Genomic DNA, 17,500 nt, shown 5'->3' with positions numbered 1-17,500 from the left:
TGTTACTTGGAAGAATAAAGATATTCATGAGTGAATGAGTTATGAATATGTTGGCCTTTTACTATTTCAGTGTTAAAAATTGAAGAAAGACTACAGTTGCTTTGAGCAAAAACTAAGAGATTGATCCAGAGCCCTTTGAAGTCAATAAAAGTTCTCATGAGATCAGTAAACTGAAGAAGTCAGTCCTTGTATCCAAGTCTCATACTTGCTGTCTCATACTTGACTGCAGTCTATTGGACACATAATTTTGGGAGGAAACTCTGACAATAGCTGGTAGCTGCTACTGGAAAATTATAAATCACACATAAGATCATGGTTTTGACAGCAATAACTATCACAAGCAGAGCATTAAAGAGAAACATATTTTAAAAGTCTCTTCCACAAACACAAAACTGCTGTTATTTTGCAAACCACAAGACAAATTTCACCACAAAAAGCCTAGGAAGTGCTGATATACCATGAGTCTCACAGTGAAACAAAGCTAACTCTGACCAAACTCGTACGTCACACTGTAGCGCTCTGCAAAGACCATGGTTCAGGTCCCAGAGGACTTTCTGCCTGAGCAAAGCACCAGCCTCTGGAGGGCTGAACAGCACTGTCATGCACTGTGGGGATGTGTACTGTTCCAGTAACTTGGAGTTGTTGCACAGTGCTTTAAAATATTTGTAGAAATACCCCTGTGAGTACACACAGACTCCTGAAACACACACATGCAGAAGGTAGAAGCTGGAAGGATAACGACAAAGTGTAAGCTCACACCAGGCACCTAAGTGATCACCAAAAGTTTTGAAAAATAGCTCAAAAGACCCCTTTGGTGACAAACCCATGGAACAATAAAATCCTTTTTTTTTTCTAATACTGCAAACTCTAAATGTTGTGTATGTTATTTTTCAACAAGTAATTCCCTAATCTATAAAAAAATTTCCAACCACAGGTAAATATGCTAACAAAGGTATTCTGAATGCAAGTAACAATTTGAAGTTTCTACAAATAAATTAAATCTTCCAGTAATCTATAATTTGAATTGAAAACACTTAAAAGCATTGCAGTTTGCAGTTCTTTCTCATTCTTTTTCCTATTCACATGTCTAAAATGCAATTGAGACTCATAGATAGCTAAGTGATAAATACCTGTTGTGTTGTAGTCATCATCCGATTTTAGTTAATAATTCAATTTTTATATTTCCTCAGAAAACAAGGGGATATGAGAGCAAATGCTTGTTGTTTTTAAATACAGCTCTTAACACTTACGGGGGTTTTTAACCTTGCATTGTTTATTTTTTTTTTAAACAATATTCTCAGGAGTTGAAAATGAACTTAAGATATCAAGAAAAAAAAATCTTTGTAGAAAACACAGCTCATAAGCGTTTGAAATTAGATTCTTGCCATATAAGCACTTCCAACTGTGAACAGAGATTATCACTATCTGATTACTGGTGCATGAAACAAAACTAATATTTCACTCAAGAATCCACCTGCAATGTATGCCCTCAAAAAAACCCTCCCCTAGAGAGTATTCAAGTGAGAGTTGTTCACAGTAAAAGAACCATTACAGATGATCTGTTTTTAATTTTTAAAAGAATTTGAGTTTGCATTTGATTCATTTTTTTTAAAATCACTCATTTTAAAAAAAAGGTCTACATTAAGGCCATCAAGATTATCAAGTGAACACTTGCAGTTTTTAATTAGACAATAAAAACCACCAAACACTGAAATGAGTTGAAGAATACATTAACATATACATGCACAAATTCTATTTTCACTATAACCTGAAAATTTTTCATTTGAAAAATGTTTTTTTAACATGAGTTTCAATTAAAAAAAATTCCATATATATCTGATTCTTTAGCTTTTTTAATGTGAGAAATATTAAAAGTTGCTGCTGAATGGAGAGACCTGTGCTGCAGCAACCACTATATTAGCTATTCCTGTCAATGGTATACTTCAGTAAAATATTGAAACAGAATTATTTGCCATTAGAATTACATCATGTGCTCACCTATTATTATAAATAATGAAGCTAGCCTCCTGCTTCCAAATTTTCATACTGCAATTCATAATTCCAAAAAGAGTAGGGGGTTTAAAATATAATGTTAGCTAGAAATGAAAGCTGCTGGGTTTGTTGCTGCTTTTGGAAGTTTAAATTTTATGTCTTGTGTTAAATACATTTAAGCAGGCAACACGTGGAGATTTTCCTTCTGAAATAAATGAAGTTTTCAGGGATTATATTGTGAGCTTTGTCCTCTAAATTGTAAGTATTCTACATTGTATTTCACCACTCCCAAAAAATCAGCCACATATCCACTGTTTTCTGCTTATCAAAACATCCAAAGGAATAAGAGATGACAGTCTGAGTCCTTAAACTCAACCACAGTAAAACATATCTATTATAATTATTTCAAATAGATGCTATACCCCTTGTATTTTTTTCACCTCTTTTACATTCAGAATAATTGAAAATCCTGTAAAACTCCTCCACACATTTCTTCAAAAGGATGTCTCACACAGAATGTACTTGGAGGTAATCAGCATATAAAATACTATATTTCTTTCATACATAACAATTTGCATACATCAAAACTGAGTAGTTGATATTTTTAATGTATAAGTAAAATCACTGAATGACAGTGTTAGAAGAATGAAATTTTTTGATACCAATAACCCATGAAAACCTGACAAATGTGCTAGCATGCAAAAGTTCAGAAAGGAATACAGTCTAATGATTCAGGCCTCTGATAGGTACAGTAATAACCTAAAATTAAGGCTAGATGCTAGACTATCAATGGCACTCAAGCATATCAGACATCCAACAATCCCACAGCTTCATAAGGAAAATGTGTTTGAGAATGACACAGGTATTCAAATGCCAAGAACTGTAAGCCAGGAAAAGAGAAGTCCACTATCTTAAAACAAAATCTGCAAATTTACATAAACAGAAATAACAATAAAGGAATAAAATGTAAGGGACCTTTGCTTCATCAATAACGTGGGTGTCTCAGATAGGCCTCAGAACAGGAAAGGCAACAGCTTATAGTCTTTGAAACAATGTAAACTGACCAAGATCCAGTTTCACCCAATCATATTCTTTTATTCATTAATCACAAGTGCTTAATCTCATTCTGAAGAAAACCTTAAAAAAGGTCAATTGCATCCCAAAATTCTTAATTATTCCTATATTGCATTGAGAAGCTAAAATAACTTAATTTGTACATGACTGTCTTCATTTGAAAACAAATTTCTGGTATGCAGGGTGAACCAACCCACAGGGACTCAAGAAAGGTCTTTCCTTAAAAACTTCAAAAAAATCTTCTGCATATACTTTTGATAATCCTACTAGACAGTTAATCTGGTCAGCATCTGAAAGTATCTTCATTGAAGGAGGAGTAACAAATAACTTTAGCTATATTTTTTCATAGTGAAAACCAAAACCCACACCATTTCCAAGAGATTTAAAAGCTATGGTTATCAGTGGCAGCTGAGCTAAACTAGTAGCATATACTAGCAAGAAGCAAAGAGCTCTGCAGACAGAGTCCTCACTGATCTTATAAAGACATCTTTGAGAGAAAAATGCTCATCTACTAGTAGGAAAATCACTGAAATCCAGAGGTTGTCGGGGCCTCACCAAAGTTGTCTTCATTGAACGAGCTGTGGAAAAAAAAAGTGCGAAATTTTTGTCATAAAGCTCCTCACATGTGAGTATGAATTGATTATCTCGAATATGTGGACTAAAACTAAAATGCATTCCCCTCTAGTTCTTCTAGTTTGTGCAATATGTTCAGTAGATATTTGACAAAAAACATTAAACATGGCCTTACTGAACATATACAGTTCACATTGGGAAACAGAGTAGCAATCCTGTAAGGATTTTTCATCAACCCCTAATGAGTTTGGCATATGGTAAAAGAAGGGATTTTGTTGGTTCTTTCTCTGGGGTGGAGGGGAGGAGGGAGGTGTTGGTTGTGGGTTTTTCCTATTTCTTACAGCAGAACAGTCCAGAATTAACAGTCAAAATTTCTCAGCTTCTTCAGTTTGTATCAGCCAAACCCTAAAAATAATAAACCTGACATCCAGCCACTGAAAAACTGATCTCATTGTCCAGAGTAGTTACCTGGACTATTGAGGAACTTCTACATTTTTTCAATGCTTTCTCGAGAAAGAAAACTGAAGCTAAGCTAAAAAGATGTGATGAAAAAAAAAATTGCCGGTGTTGTGAATAGTTTGAAAGACCGGATCAGCTGGTAACCAGATCAAGAAATTCTGTGGATATTGCTGTTTGCCACCACAAAAAGCCAAAATCATCAAAGATAACATTGTACTCCCTGTTGTGGTACCTCAGCTTCTAATGAATTTAGCCATCTGATTATGCAGCATCATTCCTCAAAGTACAACCTTCTGAATGTGGCATTTCTGGGAACAGCACCAAAATATGACAGCAATCACTGTGTGTGTTGTTAATGCCTGTGGCTAGATTTTGTATTTTGGAATACCTTGAGGCATTGGGTAATGAGGATATCAGGCAATTCTTGTGATGATTTACAAAGTCATAGTACATCTAAATGTACCATGGCAATTACTGTTTGATAAATGATGTAGTCTTAGGAAGAGAGGACATCCTTCCTTCCAAAGGATCCATTATGAAATAATAGAAGTTATAAAGGGATGCAAAGTCACCTAGTACTTACAAACAGCATACAAAAAAGCACTTGCTCCATTTTGATGAATATAGTAGAACATAAAGTAAATTAAGGGGTTTTGTTATAAAAGATCACTATATAGTTCAAAAATGAAGGTATTTACTGATACACTATGTCTTTACCTAAAGCAAGGTAAAGACAAACAAAAATACCCTTAGAATTCTCTATACTCTTCCTTTTTGAGAAAAATAAGGTATCCAGGCAAAAGCCTAAGTTATGCCTACATGATCCTAATTTTTATATCTCTGATGTTAAGTTTAAGTGATCCAATACAAATTTTTCATTCATGAGTGCTGTTAAATCATGTTTTGCCTTGAGTAAATTAGTATCTCAATCTCAGCAATGTCAAGGGTCTGCAATTCACAGCCCTGCAAGCTATCATCTAAGCCACTGAAGCAGTGTTTTCCCGAGCCCTCAATATCATCATTTTTCTTTTTCCCTTGATGTTCTCACACTTTAGGTCTTGTGTTGTTATTATGACAGCCCTGCAACTGCAAATCCCAATAGTGTTGTATGGTAGGTACTTGTGGGAAAAACCATCACTACAGTCAGAATGGTCCCTCTTTTGTCCACCCTCCAGCTTCAGCTTTCCTTACCTTTTGTTTTGTAGACTTTTACTTTACAGTACAGAAGCCCCATATGCAGTGCATAGACACGCAACACTTGAACCTAAAATTACCATACTTCAATCAAAATGAACACCCTTTGTGTAACAATACATATGAAAAATTCTTTACTATGTTTCTGGGCTGAAATCCTAAATGGGGTTGTTGGGACTGAAGTGCAGGATGCAGAACTTCATCTTACTGCACCTCATGCAGTTGGCCTTGCCCCATTGATTCCTGCTGTCCAGATGCCTCTGCAGATCAGAACTCCCACACAACCTGCTGTCCTCTGCAAACTCCTGAGAATGCACCTGGCCATTGATAAAGATATGAAATAGGACTGGTCCAACACTGAGCCCTTGGGAACACCAGGTGTGGCCAGCTGACAGCTCAGCGTTAACTCCACCCACCACCACTCTCTGGACCCAGCCATCCAGCCATTTTTCAATCCAGCCAAGAGTGCACCTGGCCAAGACATGGGCTGCCAGTTTCTCTAGGAGAATGCTGGGGGAGACGGTGTCAAAGGCTTTACTGAAATCCAGGCAGACAACAGCATTTCCCTCATCCACTAGGCAGGTAACTTGGTCATCAAAGGAGACCACATTGGTCAGGACCTACATTTCCTAAACCTATGCTGGCTGTGCCTGATCCCCTGGTTGTTCTGTACATGCCACGTCATGGCATTCCATGAACTTACTCCTTTCAAAATCATGATGCATAAGCAAGAGTGATTCCTAGCATGACTTCAGTTAGATGCAGGTCAGAGAACCCAGAAGCCTTTCCCAGTCCGAATGCTGGAGATATATTCTGATTCTGTATTTGGGCTAGATGCAAATCTTCACCTTCTCCTCTCCTTCCCTAAAGTGGCAATTTTATGCATTTCTGAAGTAAGATTGAGCTGTGTTGCAGGTTATCAGTCTAGATATCTGAAATCCATTCTGCCTTATGCAGTACATTACCCAAATAAAATCTAAACAAAGAAAGAAAAAAGAAACAAAAATAAATCATAAATTCATTCCTTTGTTTCTTTTCTCCCTTCCCCAAGCTATTCTTGAGATATATGAAAGACTAGACATCATGTAACAATCTAGCAAAGTCTATATTCTTCATCCAAATTTTATTTTGGTGGAATATTTGGTTTTGCAAATAAAGGTAATATATTGTTCTAGAAAGTTGAATTCCTCAGGCATATTTTTATTAATCTTCTCCAGAAAACTATTTCTAGTCTGAGATATCTTCTTATAGAAAATTCAGTGCTTATTTCTTCACAGAAAGTATGTACTATAAATAATCAATCCTAATACATGTCAGAGCAAAAAAAGAAATAGGTGTAAAGTAATAAAAAATGTTGTGATTAAATATTTTGCATCCATTTTCTCTCATCTGTACCTGCAACTTCTGCCTGTCTAAACATAAAATCTGAGTACATACTAAAAATTAGCATGGATTAAGAACTAAAATTCTGATAAAACATACTCTTCCTGTTTAACAAGAATCATCTAAAGGGGACAAATAAATTTTAAAGATAAATTTATCTCTAAAAATCACTTAAGTTCTAAGCCTATTTAGTAAAATGTGCATCATGTTCATTTCCACCACCTCCTGTCATTCACCTCTATCCTCATCTTAACTTTTCAGAGTCACAATGTCAAGAAGGTTAATGCAGTTACATGAATTTGTGATGGACCATTTCACTCAGATTCGCTAAGGCAAACACATATAGCTGGCTGGTAAACAATTTACTCCACAAAGAACAAGTTCTTCTTAGCTGAAAAGAGACCTCTGCCAAATCAATACATTAAATGATGGGATATTAGCTGCAGAAGGAGGGGGAAATCCTGGAACCTGACTATCCTTTTTTAAGCACTAAATACTTCTAGACACTCAGATATTAGGCACAGTGTCATTGAAGGCAGCAGTATAAACCAATGCAAAAACAGTGTTAATGAGATCTTAGTCATGCTTGTAATCTTTTAACTATACAGTTCACAGCAAGCAAAGAAAAATTGCTCTCAAAATTGCTGTTGTATGCAATATGTCCATTTATATAAATAGGGGAAGGTTGCTTGTTAGGAACATGAAAGGCACTCCTCAACCTCTGAGGAAAAATTGCTTTCTTCTGTCTGCTTTATTTCTTGGCAAATTTTGAGCTAAGAAAAGTATATAAATTTTGTTTTAAAATGTGAACAGAAAAAGTATATAAATTTTGTTTTAAAATGTGAACAGAACTTTAAAATTCCAAAGTTATATGGAATATATAACTTAAATGTAAAATAATGGTTAAGCAGCACCTGCATGGTCTTTATCAACTATTACATTAATATCTTTAAGTGATGTACATGAGTAGGATGAAGGCACATTTTACTCTAATTTTCTTTCCCTCACCCCCATGTACCAGTGACAGAACCATTAAAACCCACAGTTAATAAGTCTGCCTTTATATAATCCCAGGTAAATTTCTTTACATTCTTCATGCACTTTGCTGCAAAACGAAATGAGAACAAAAAAAAACCCCAAGAAAAAACCACCAACAAAAAAAACCCATACAAACAAACAAATCCACCCCAACCTCCCACAAAAACCTCAACAAAACAATCCAACACTCCAAAAATCCAAGTATTTGAAATGAAGAAAAAAAGATTACTTTTCATGATTCTTGGGACAAACAGCTTAAAAAAAAAAAACCAAACAAGCAAACATTCCTAACTAAAAATATATTCAGTGATGATACCAATACTTACTTTCTATAAATACTTTATTAGGACAAAAAATTTTAAAATATTATTCAGAAGAAAATAGAGTCAATTTCAAAGCGTACGATCTGGATTTCTACAGAGGGATATGATATCAAAACTTGTACTTTTACCTTTACCAGTAAGGTCAAGGTACATTGTGCCCCCTCAAACTAAATCAAACACTTATGTTCAGAAGCATCAGCTCCAGTTGTAAATCCAACTTGATTTATATCCTGCTGGTTTAAGTCTCCAGAACACAGTATGTGAACTGCCACTCCTTCTACTACTATACTCTCTATGCTCTTATGTGTCTGCTATCCCTGTGTGCCATCATGTTCTTTTTCTGTGGAAGTCAATCATGTTAACCTTCCTTTGAAACTGGTCATCTGTCTGCAACTCAGTGCCTGTTTACAGACTGACTAGGATGGGCCTCTTGAGGCAGTAATAAGCAAGAGAAGGAAAACACCCCAACATGCTGGGGATGATGAGTAAGAGAGGGAGGGGCTAGGTCACTTAGGAAGCATCCTCATCTTTCACAGAGAAAGTAAGAACTGGAATATGCAATCTCCTCATCTTAGACATGAATAGGCTTATTACTTAGCTTTCAGGCCTTAAAAGCTAGAAGTGGTGTTACAAGTGCTATCACTGCTGTTAAGAAACCCATTAATTGTCTCCTGAAATGGAACTGCCATTTCTCCATCATCTTTATTGATGTCTCAGGCTCCAAACAGTATCTTCTCCTATTTACACATTTTGTTTTCTCTTGAATAAACCAGCTCTAACTGGTTTTGGGAAGCAGTGAAGTATTAAGCCTCACCAAATGACCATTCTCCCGGGGCAAACAGAAAATGAAATCTACCACAGAAGGATGCTTCTGTGAAGTGTTATTATCCAGTGATCATTTACTTATATACAAAATGCAAGACTTATTTAGCTTTCCAATCTTATGTACTTAATAGCTAAGAGAATTCAACACACTGGCACTGTAACGACTGCTCCCATTTCCTGTCCTTTCTACAGCATTGCTAGTGTGGCTTCTACATAGCTGATGTAATTTTCATTGCCAGAACAAGAAATCCTTCACAAAAAGACACTCAAACTCAGCATAAGAGAACTGCTAATGCAAAACACCCAAGAGTTAATGGAGTTTCCACTGTATTGGTCATCATATTGACCAGTATTAGACCTTTATTATGTCATGAGTGGAAAACATTTCATAGGCTCTGGGAAAGCAAATTAAAAAGTTATAGAAAAAGAAAAACAAACAACAACAACAAAAACTTGCAGAAAAAGAAGAAAGAGAAAATAAAATATTCTAACTACATGCTCTAATTTCAGTTTTCTCAAGCTACAACTTTTATAGACAAGACAGATTTGGGCAAGAGGAAAATTCAGTAGAACATCTTATTTCCAAAGCCAACAGGAAAAAAAAAATACAGATTGAAAGTTACAAGGATAAATATTCATTTGCTACTCTACAGCATAAGAGACGGTCAGCCAACTCTTCTAGAGAGGAACCCTAGCTCTGTTTCAATGCCTCTCTATGACCATAACAACTTGGTGTAAGAGTAGTGGCATATGCTAACTACACCATTAATCACCTGCATTTCAGTAACATCACACCCCTGTACCAGATCAGGGCAGATAAATCAGTGCAGCATGCCTTTCAGAGTGCAATAGTATAAAAAGCTTACTGGCTCTTCTAGTTTACTTTTTGATTATTATTATTTATTTTTTTTAACATAAGTGCCAGGTGGCCTGCATTCTATATTCCTAATGTGCTGTATTTGAAACATCTCTATGCAAAGATGACATCAAACCAATAGAAACAAGAAGCATTTGTCTTCAAAAACTGTAACTCATACTACAAGATCTTGACAAAAAGAAAGACATAATAAATGTAGGATTAAACAAAGCAATGTATTTTCTTAATAAGTGTTAGACTCTTTAGATTTAAGCAGTAAGTCCTCTTGCACTGTAACTTGCGTACCTGAACTAAATCAAACATTATCACAATGAGCATGAAATTAACACGCTAGCTCTCTCATCCAGCTCCATAACTAATTTCCAGTTATGCCAACTGCTATTATTTAATCTGTAAAAACCACTGGATCTACATCATCTGCCCCCAAATTCACCACCTGCACATTTGAAAACTACATACACTGAACATTTCTAATTCAGGAAGCAGACCTACTGCTGGCTGTGTTAATACAAATTCACAGCCTCAGGCACCACAGCTCATCTGTCCAGCTGTGTATAATTTGCAGGAAGTTCTACTTCCCCTCATGCCATTGTGTACTGAGAACTTATCTTTGCTTTCATGTAGATCATATAAAATGCAGGAGGCAGACATAATAATAATTACATTATTGGTAGAGATATATTTGGATTGGGAAACTTTAGAAAACCAATCAGTGACCACGTGTCTGACTGAGAAGAAACACTGATTGATGAATGCTTCCCTGAAGTGCTGCATCGGACCTTCCCCACTAAATTTTGGGTGAATGGTACATTTCATACAGCACCAACTCACTAGCTACTTCCCCTAGTTGTTGCTATAATTTTCCATTATTTGCCTAAGACATCCCATGAAATCCAGATACATTACCACCAATTAAAAAATGTCAGAGAGTTTTTGCAATGGCAGATGTACCAAAGATTTACATGGGCTTCACCTCTTCTTGCATATCCAGGAGAGGATTTTTGCCCCCTTTTTTTTGTCATAAATCACCTATAAAATAATACTGAAATCTATGATCCAAAAACATTGCAACTGAGCAACCAGGAGAATTATTTACCAGTGTTAAAATGCTAGTTTGGAAAGTTGGCAAGAACTCTAGCACCACAACTAATGAGATAACTGAATCAAAAGGTGAACAGACTGGATGTGAATACTCCATCTAACACATGCCCAGTTCCTTTGACAAGCAAATCCAAGAAACTTCAGAAAGAAATCACAGATGGAACCAAGTCTGTATAACCATTTGTCTTTATAAACATAGTCACCAATAAAACATGAGTTGAGAAAACATGGTCCTGTATCATCTAGCATACTCTTTTAGTGTGCATAATGATCCATGCTTATAACAAGCTCTTTGAGGAAGGGATGGAGATGAATTATTTTTCATAGCCTATGCTTTCTTTTTTATTTTTCAAACTAAGGTTTGAAGGCAACTTCATTAGCAGAAGTTAATGGGAAGTTGAGAGAAAAATTTTAAGCATTATATATGATATTGCCAGCTCTATGGAAATACTCCATACTATTTTATTCAATTACTACTTTCTCTCAGAATCTGACCAAAAGCCTCTTGAACTTAACAGGTAACTTTACACTGAATCCAACAGACCTCATTGCATGACACTAATCTGTCAATGGTCCATTTATTTTGGTACTGTTGCACAGGTCTTTTAATGTTAATGGTTTATGCTATGTCCAGTAAGAAAATGAGTAAAAATGTACTGTACATTAGAGCATATGTCTTATATCTTATATGGTGTTCTACATAAAGAATATATTAATTTTGTTTATTTGAAAAGATATGTCTGGAAGACACTCACAATAGATCAGAAAAGGTAGAATCATATCTCAAAGAATAAACATATTTGTTATACAATTTCAAGGTAATTTGTTCTGTAAATGACCAAGTACTCAAAAGAGGTATTTCATGGATAAGTGGTATATAAGTGATAAATTATATATATGTTGAAGTAAAGTAAGTAAAGAAATAAAGAGAAAGGCTGGGGAGAAGAAAAGATTGTTTATTTTCAGAGAAAGAATTCTTAGTTGTATAATTAAACTACTGATAATTGTTGAGTAAACCCCTGTTCTTTTTAATTGCAGAATTCTTTGTAGTGTCTGCAAAAAACTTTATTTAAGAGGAGAAAAACTGGCATGTCTACTTCCAAGCATAAGATTAATGCAAAACTTAAGTCTAAAATCAGTACCACAAAAATCAGTACAAAACAAAGATATATGAATAAACAATAGAAATCTGTTTTGCTTCAAAATACTTTTATTTCAAAAGAGGCTATCAGCTTTGTTCTGGTTTTATTACATTTGGATGGTTACGAAGTAAGGCTTTTCTATATCAGAAGTCAAAATGTGATGCATAATGTAGTAATTGTTTCTTGGAATAAAACAAATAGATATTTGGAGGTGATTTCTGCAAAATCTGTTTTGGAGCAAAAATACGTACCAAGCGGGAGATTTATTGGAGTCTGCTCACTTACTTTCTACCAGAGTTTAAAACTGTAAAAGAAACCCAGTTACAGAAAATATAACTAATTTATTTGAGCCCTCTCCATGCTATTTCTCTAAACAGATTTTTGAAAGACTTGTTGGCATTAAACTGCATATCTTCTCCCTAAGGGTCCAAAGTGATGTTAACACTTCAAAAAGCTTGATTATTAACCCAGCTATGTCTGACAACAATATCACAAGATCACCACATGATGGCACTGACTAAGATCATCGGTCAGTCCTGGAAAGACTATTAACCTGACAGCAACACTACTTCAGAGCTTGAAAATCTCTTCCTTCCAGGTCTGTACTGGGACTGCAGCCCACACAAACACTACAGTAACAGCAATTTTCAAAATAATCAAGCCATTAGACCACTTCAATTAAGACTTTGGGTCAGAAATCCTATTCATGATTGTTCTCTTTCATTCCTGGCTGTCCTAGACCTCTCCTAATTGGCAATGACTACCTCCAGCTGGATGACAAAGGAAAAGTCTTCCCCCTGAACTGTCTGAACAGAGAAGCAGTGGTCTATCTCGTTTTGTCCACTGCATTCAACAGATGCAAATCTGAAAAATGCTGGTAGATGGAAGTTTGCTACTATCAAATCATGCCAGTACTATTTCACGTCATCTTTTATGGTGAAACAATGAAGGGGCTTAGTCTTAATGATCTTGGTAACTAAATCTCAAAAGTGTTTTTAATTAATTTCAAAATAAATTCATACACAAGTAAATACAAATTTCTCTTTATATTCATACTATATATGAAATTGTAACAGTAACTGCAGAGTCAGTAAGAGTATCTCAGCCTCTCCATCAATTTGCAAATCTCAGTTAGCACATAAATAAGAGAAGATAGACAAGCATGGAAAACCCTAACCCTCCACTGAAGCTCACCAGTGGTACACACTTACTGAAATACATCCTACGACAATGAGTGGTGTGTGGGCTCAGTGCAGAAGACAGCTGAAAGAATCATACATTGTGACATCAGTGACTACAATTTATTTTTAGATTATTACAGTACAAATCTGAGCATTCCTAGCTAGGGATTGTTCCAGCATGTGGTAATGCATTCGGTTTGAATTAGCTGTGACGCTGGTAAAGCCCCACTGCAGATCTCACAGGATAAGCCAGTGTTCTACAGGGGCTGCTTCTATTCAGACTCTTGTGTCAGCTATGCATGCAAGCCATGAAGTAACCCTGTTTCATATACAGCTTATTTTTAATGTCAAAATTCATCCCCATTTGTTTACATGGGGGGATGAGCTTAAAGAGGGATGAGCTGCTGGAAATGTTTCCAGAATAACTTCCTACTTTTTAAATTCAACCACTGCCAACACTCTATAAATTGTATCTTTCAGTTTTCTATTCTCTACCCTTATATCCAAGTTGAGAAAAGTTTATTACCATTGTGTCCTATCTCATTGCTAAAATTTTCCAAGAATATTGCCAATAAAACTTGTTACTTGCTCTTCCTCCACTAGACAGCAAAATGTTTTTTCTCGTTGGTGTTTGGGGGTTTTTTATTGGTGCTGTTTTATTTTTCCTTCAAATCCAATCTGGGGACTACTAAAACAAATACAATGAGAAGTGGAGAATTATTAAAAGGTGACATAGTTGAGTACATAACCCTGTCAGATGTGAGGATCTAAATGGCTCACAGCATAAATGCTTTACAAACATTTCTTGAGAGTACCTGAGTTGAACTGTGAGGATAGCTGCAGCTGGACATGAGATATTTGCATTGATTTGTGCAGCTTTTGTTTATGTTTTATTAGATTTTTATTATTGTAAAGACTCCCAGCCTTGTAATTCTGTGTAGAAAACTAACCAATTTACTCATGCAGAAGAGATCTTGAATCCTGATGACAAGTCTTCAAGCGACAGAATGACTAAATTATATGCTGGTTATAGCATGGTGCTTATTCCTGTCCTACCCAGGTGGAGCTGTTCTTTACACTATGTGATTCAGCCATCAAATAGCAGTGTGCGTGCTTGAAAGGCCAAGAGGAGGCTGTATTGAGAACCTGTCAAAAACAAACGTGCAAACCTCTATGTAGCAATCAGTAAGTGTTGCTTGAATCAATCTTTTGTTAAAAAAAAATGCCAACAGATTCTTGTCTCTATATAATATTTTTAATACAAAGCTTCAGTTAAATAGGTTTTCTTTCTGCCTCTTTCCTTCATCTCTGCATGACAGGTCTCCAGCTGAAGGATGCTATTAGGATTGACATTTTTATCAAATGTAAACATTTTCAGGTGAATGATCTGCCCAAGAACATGGGATTAGCTAAAGATAAAGTATTTGGAAGACTACAAAATATATAGGCTAGTATGGCATCTCCAGTAAACCTCCCAGTTTTATCACTTGTCCTAATTTAATCCAGTTGGCCTGCTCCGTTCCCGCTATGAGGCTGGCTTTTGTTCGCTCGCATTGTGATGACTTTAAAAGAAATGACACTGATCACTGTGCTTTGCTGATCAAGAAAAAAAACATTGTGAATTTTTGAATTTACAGTCTACATTTTCGTGATACAGTGCTGCATTTTAAAATAATAGGGGGTGAGTAATCACTCCCTACAGAAACACAGAAGAAGGAGAATGTATTTTCTTATCTATATGAATGTATTCCAGTAGAGATCAAAACTAAGGGCCATTACATCCAATGAAAAATTAAAAAAAAAAAATTTAAATTAGCTCTGAATTAGCTTGTTCCTCTTGAGATGCAAGCTAATTCAGAGCTAATTTGGTTTTGGTTTTTTTTAATTTTTCATTGAATATAAGACCAAGATGTTTTGGATGTCAAACTGAATTTCAGTTTTAGTATTTGGTACAGCTTAATAGGTTGCACTTGCACACGACCCACCAAAAAAAAATTGGATCTATACAATACACTGGCATATGAATAGAGTAGAGAGAGAAGGGGTAATGATAGCTGTATTTACATACAAAAGCCTAATAATTTCACTATTATAAATATCATGTCAAAATTAAATTTCTTTTTCTATTATTCTGAGAAAATTACATGCCACCATAGACATTGCTGTTTTGAGTAACCAGAAACTGCGTGACATGTTTTAATGGTTCTCAAACCTTAATGATTCATTGGAATATGATTCATAAGACAATGCATGCAACCCTCTACTCAGCAATATAAGCAAAAAATACTTGGAATTTCCTGCCTTAATGCACATCTATATAAAGGCTACCTATACAGAAGCCTACACAGATATTAATAGATAGGACATAAAGTAAGTAAAATGAAAATAAAATGCAGAGTTCATTTGACATATGAAATGAGTTCGCTTTTACAATGCAAAGCAGTGCTCTTAACTAGGAATTAAAACTAGTGGAAATACTTGCTCCTTAAGGTGACAAATAGTTTATTTCTTTAGTGCTAACTGAGGATTTATATATCTAATAAAAATTTTTGTTCCACACGATATGGGAAAAAAATATTACCCTTTAATACATGAGATCTGCATTAGCAGATGTATTTATGTTTTAGGAAGAGAAGAACAGCAGGGATTCCCATTTTGGTGTAACTGTAAATTCCTCCAATTAAGCTTTAAATTCTAATCTCCTAAACACATGCACGTATGTTCTTAACGTTATTAATTTAAAACCAAACTGGAATTTTATTGGTGCTTGCTTTCAAAACTAATCAAACATCAGGCTAAAGGGGTGTTTTCGAGGGTGGCGTGGGGGGTATATTTTGGGTTTTGGTGGCGGCGTTGGTTTCTCCCCAAATACCAAACATCCGAACTCGGCCGTGCGTTTCGGCCATCCCTACGACAGGCAGCAGCACCCCGGAGGCTGCGGACGGACAGCCGGGCACGGGCACCCGACCCGCAGCTCCGGTGCCGCCGGGCCCTCCTGGCTCCCGGCCGGGCCCGGCCGGTGCCTCACGGGGGTTCCGGGCCCGCCCCGGCCCCGCGAGCGCCCCCGGGCCCGGGCCCGGCGCGGGGCGCGCGCGGGACGGCCCCGCGGCGGGGCGCGCGGCGCTGCGGCGCGGGGAGCGGCGGGCGCACGGCTGGAAGGGCCCGCACCGCCACCTGGCGGCCGCGCTCCGCCTCTGCCGCCGCGGCCCCCGCAAACTTCTCTCCCCCCACGCCGCGCGCCCAAACCGGCCAAGTTTCCCGGCCGCGACGCCATCTATTCTTAGCCCCGCTCCAGGCACGACGGCGGGACACCCGCCCCGACCCGCTCCCGCTGCCCGCGTCCCGCACCCTTCCGCAGCGGCTGCGCGGGACGCGCCCTGCCCGCCCCGACCCTGCGCGCCCGCGAGATGCGTGCGGGGGCGGGCGGGCGGAACGGCGGCTGCTCGGGCCCCGTCCGTCAGGGCGGCTGCGGCGGGGCCGCCCCCGCTCCCCGGGGCGGTGCGGGGCTGCCGGCGGCCTCTCCCGCGGGGAAGGGGCAAAGCGCGGCGGCCGCGGAGGCGCCTCACGCCGCCCCGCCTCGCCCGCCCCCGCCCCAGCTTTGCAGAGAAGCCGATTTACTGCCGAGCTGGGGAGGAGTGTGTCGGGGGGTGGGGGTGAGTGGTGGTGGTGCTGCTTGTCTCTTTTTTTCTCCTTTTCTTTCCCCCCCCGCCCCCCCTCCCGCCACCGGTCCGCGCACGCTGGCTCTCCCCAGTGCCAGTCCCCGCTCCATCACGTGCGGAAGCCCATGCCCATCACAAAAGCGGGCATTTTACCCGTGCCCGGAAAGGAAATAAAGAAAGAAAAAGAAGAAAGGAGAAGGAGAAAAGAAAGGGGGAAAAAATGGAGGGAAGGGGGGAAGAAAAGAAACCCACCACGGAATAGCTTAAGCGAAAGCGGGTGAACCGCTTAATCCCAGAAGATCCAAGATTTCCTCTGAGCAGCCGCCTCCCTTGTCCCCCCGCTCGTCCCCGTCCCTGTCCCTTTTTGCTTTTTCGTGGCTGTGGTGGTGGCAAGGAAAGTGGTTAACCAAAACCCTACGTGTTGGTTTGTGTTTTCCTGAAAACCACAGGCTCACACAGAGCATGAGGTACCGCTCCTGCCCCTCTTCGCGCTTGCAAGAAACTGTGGCTTCGCTCTCTTTCTCTGCCTGTACTGCAGATATTTTTCCCTCCTCTCCTCCACACTCTTCTGTTTATTTCCCTGTAAAGCAAAGCTACTTTGTAAACATCTCACACAGAACCTCAGAGCCTTTCCATATAGCTGATTGCAGCAAAATGCCTCCAAACAAATTATGGTGCA

At 38.2% G+C, this 17,500-nt stretch overlaps 1 protein-coding gene across 3 annotated transcripts in view; it reads right to left on the bottom strand.

Moving 5' to 3' along the window:
• NLGN4X (neuroligin 4 X-linked) overlaps positions 1–17,500 on the bottom strand; it is a 161,130-nt gene that overhangs the window by 142,928 nt on the left and 702 nt on the right. The window lies entirely within an intron of this gene.

The sequence above is a fragment of the Agelaius phoeniceus genome, chromosome 2, assembly GCF_051311805.1.
Source record: "Agelaius phoeniceus isolate bAgePho1 chromosome 2, bAgePho1.hap1, whole genome shotgun sequence".
Taxonomy (NCBI): Eukaryota; Metazoa; Chordata; class Aves; order Passeriformes; family Icteridae; genus Agelaius; species Agelaius phoeniceus.
This window is presented reverse-complemented; position numbering and strand designations above follow the sequence as displayed.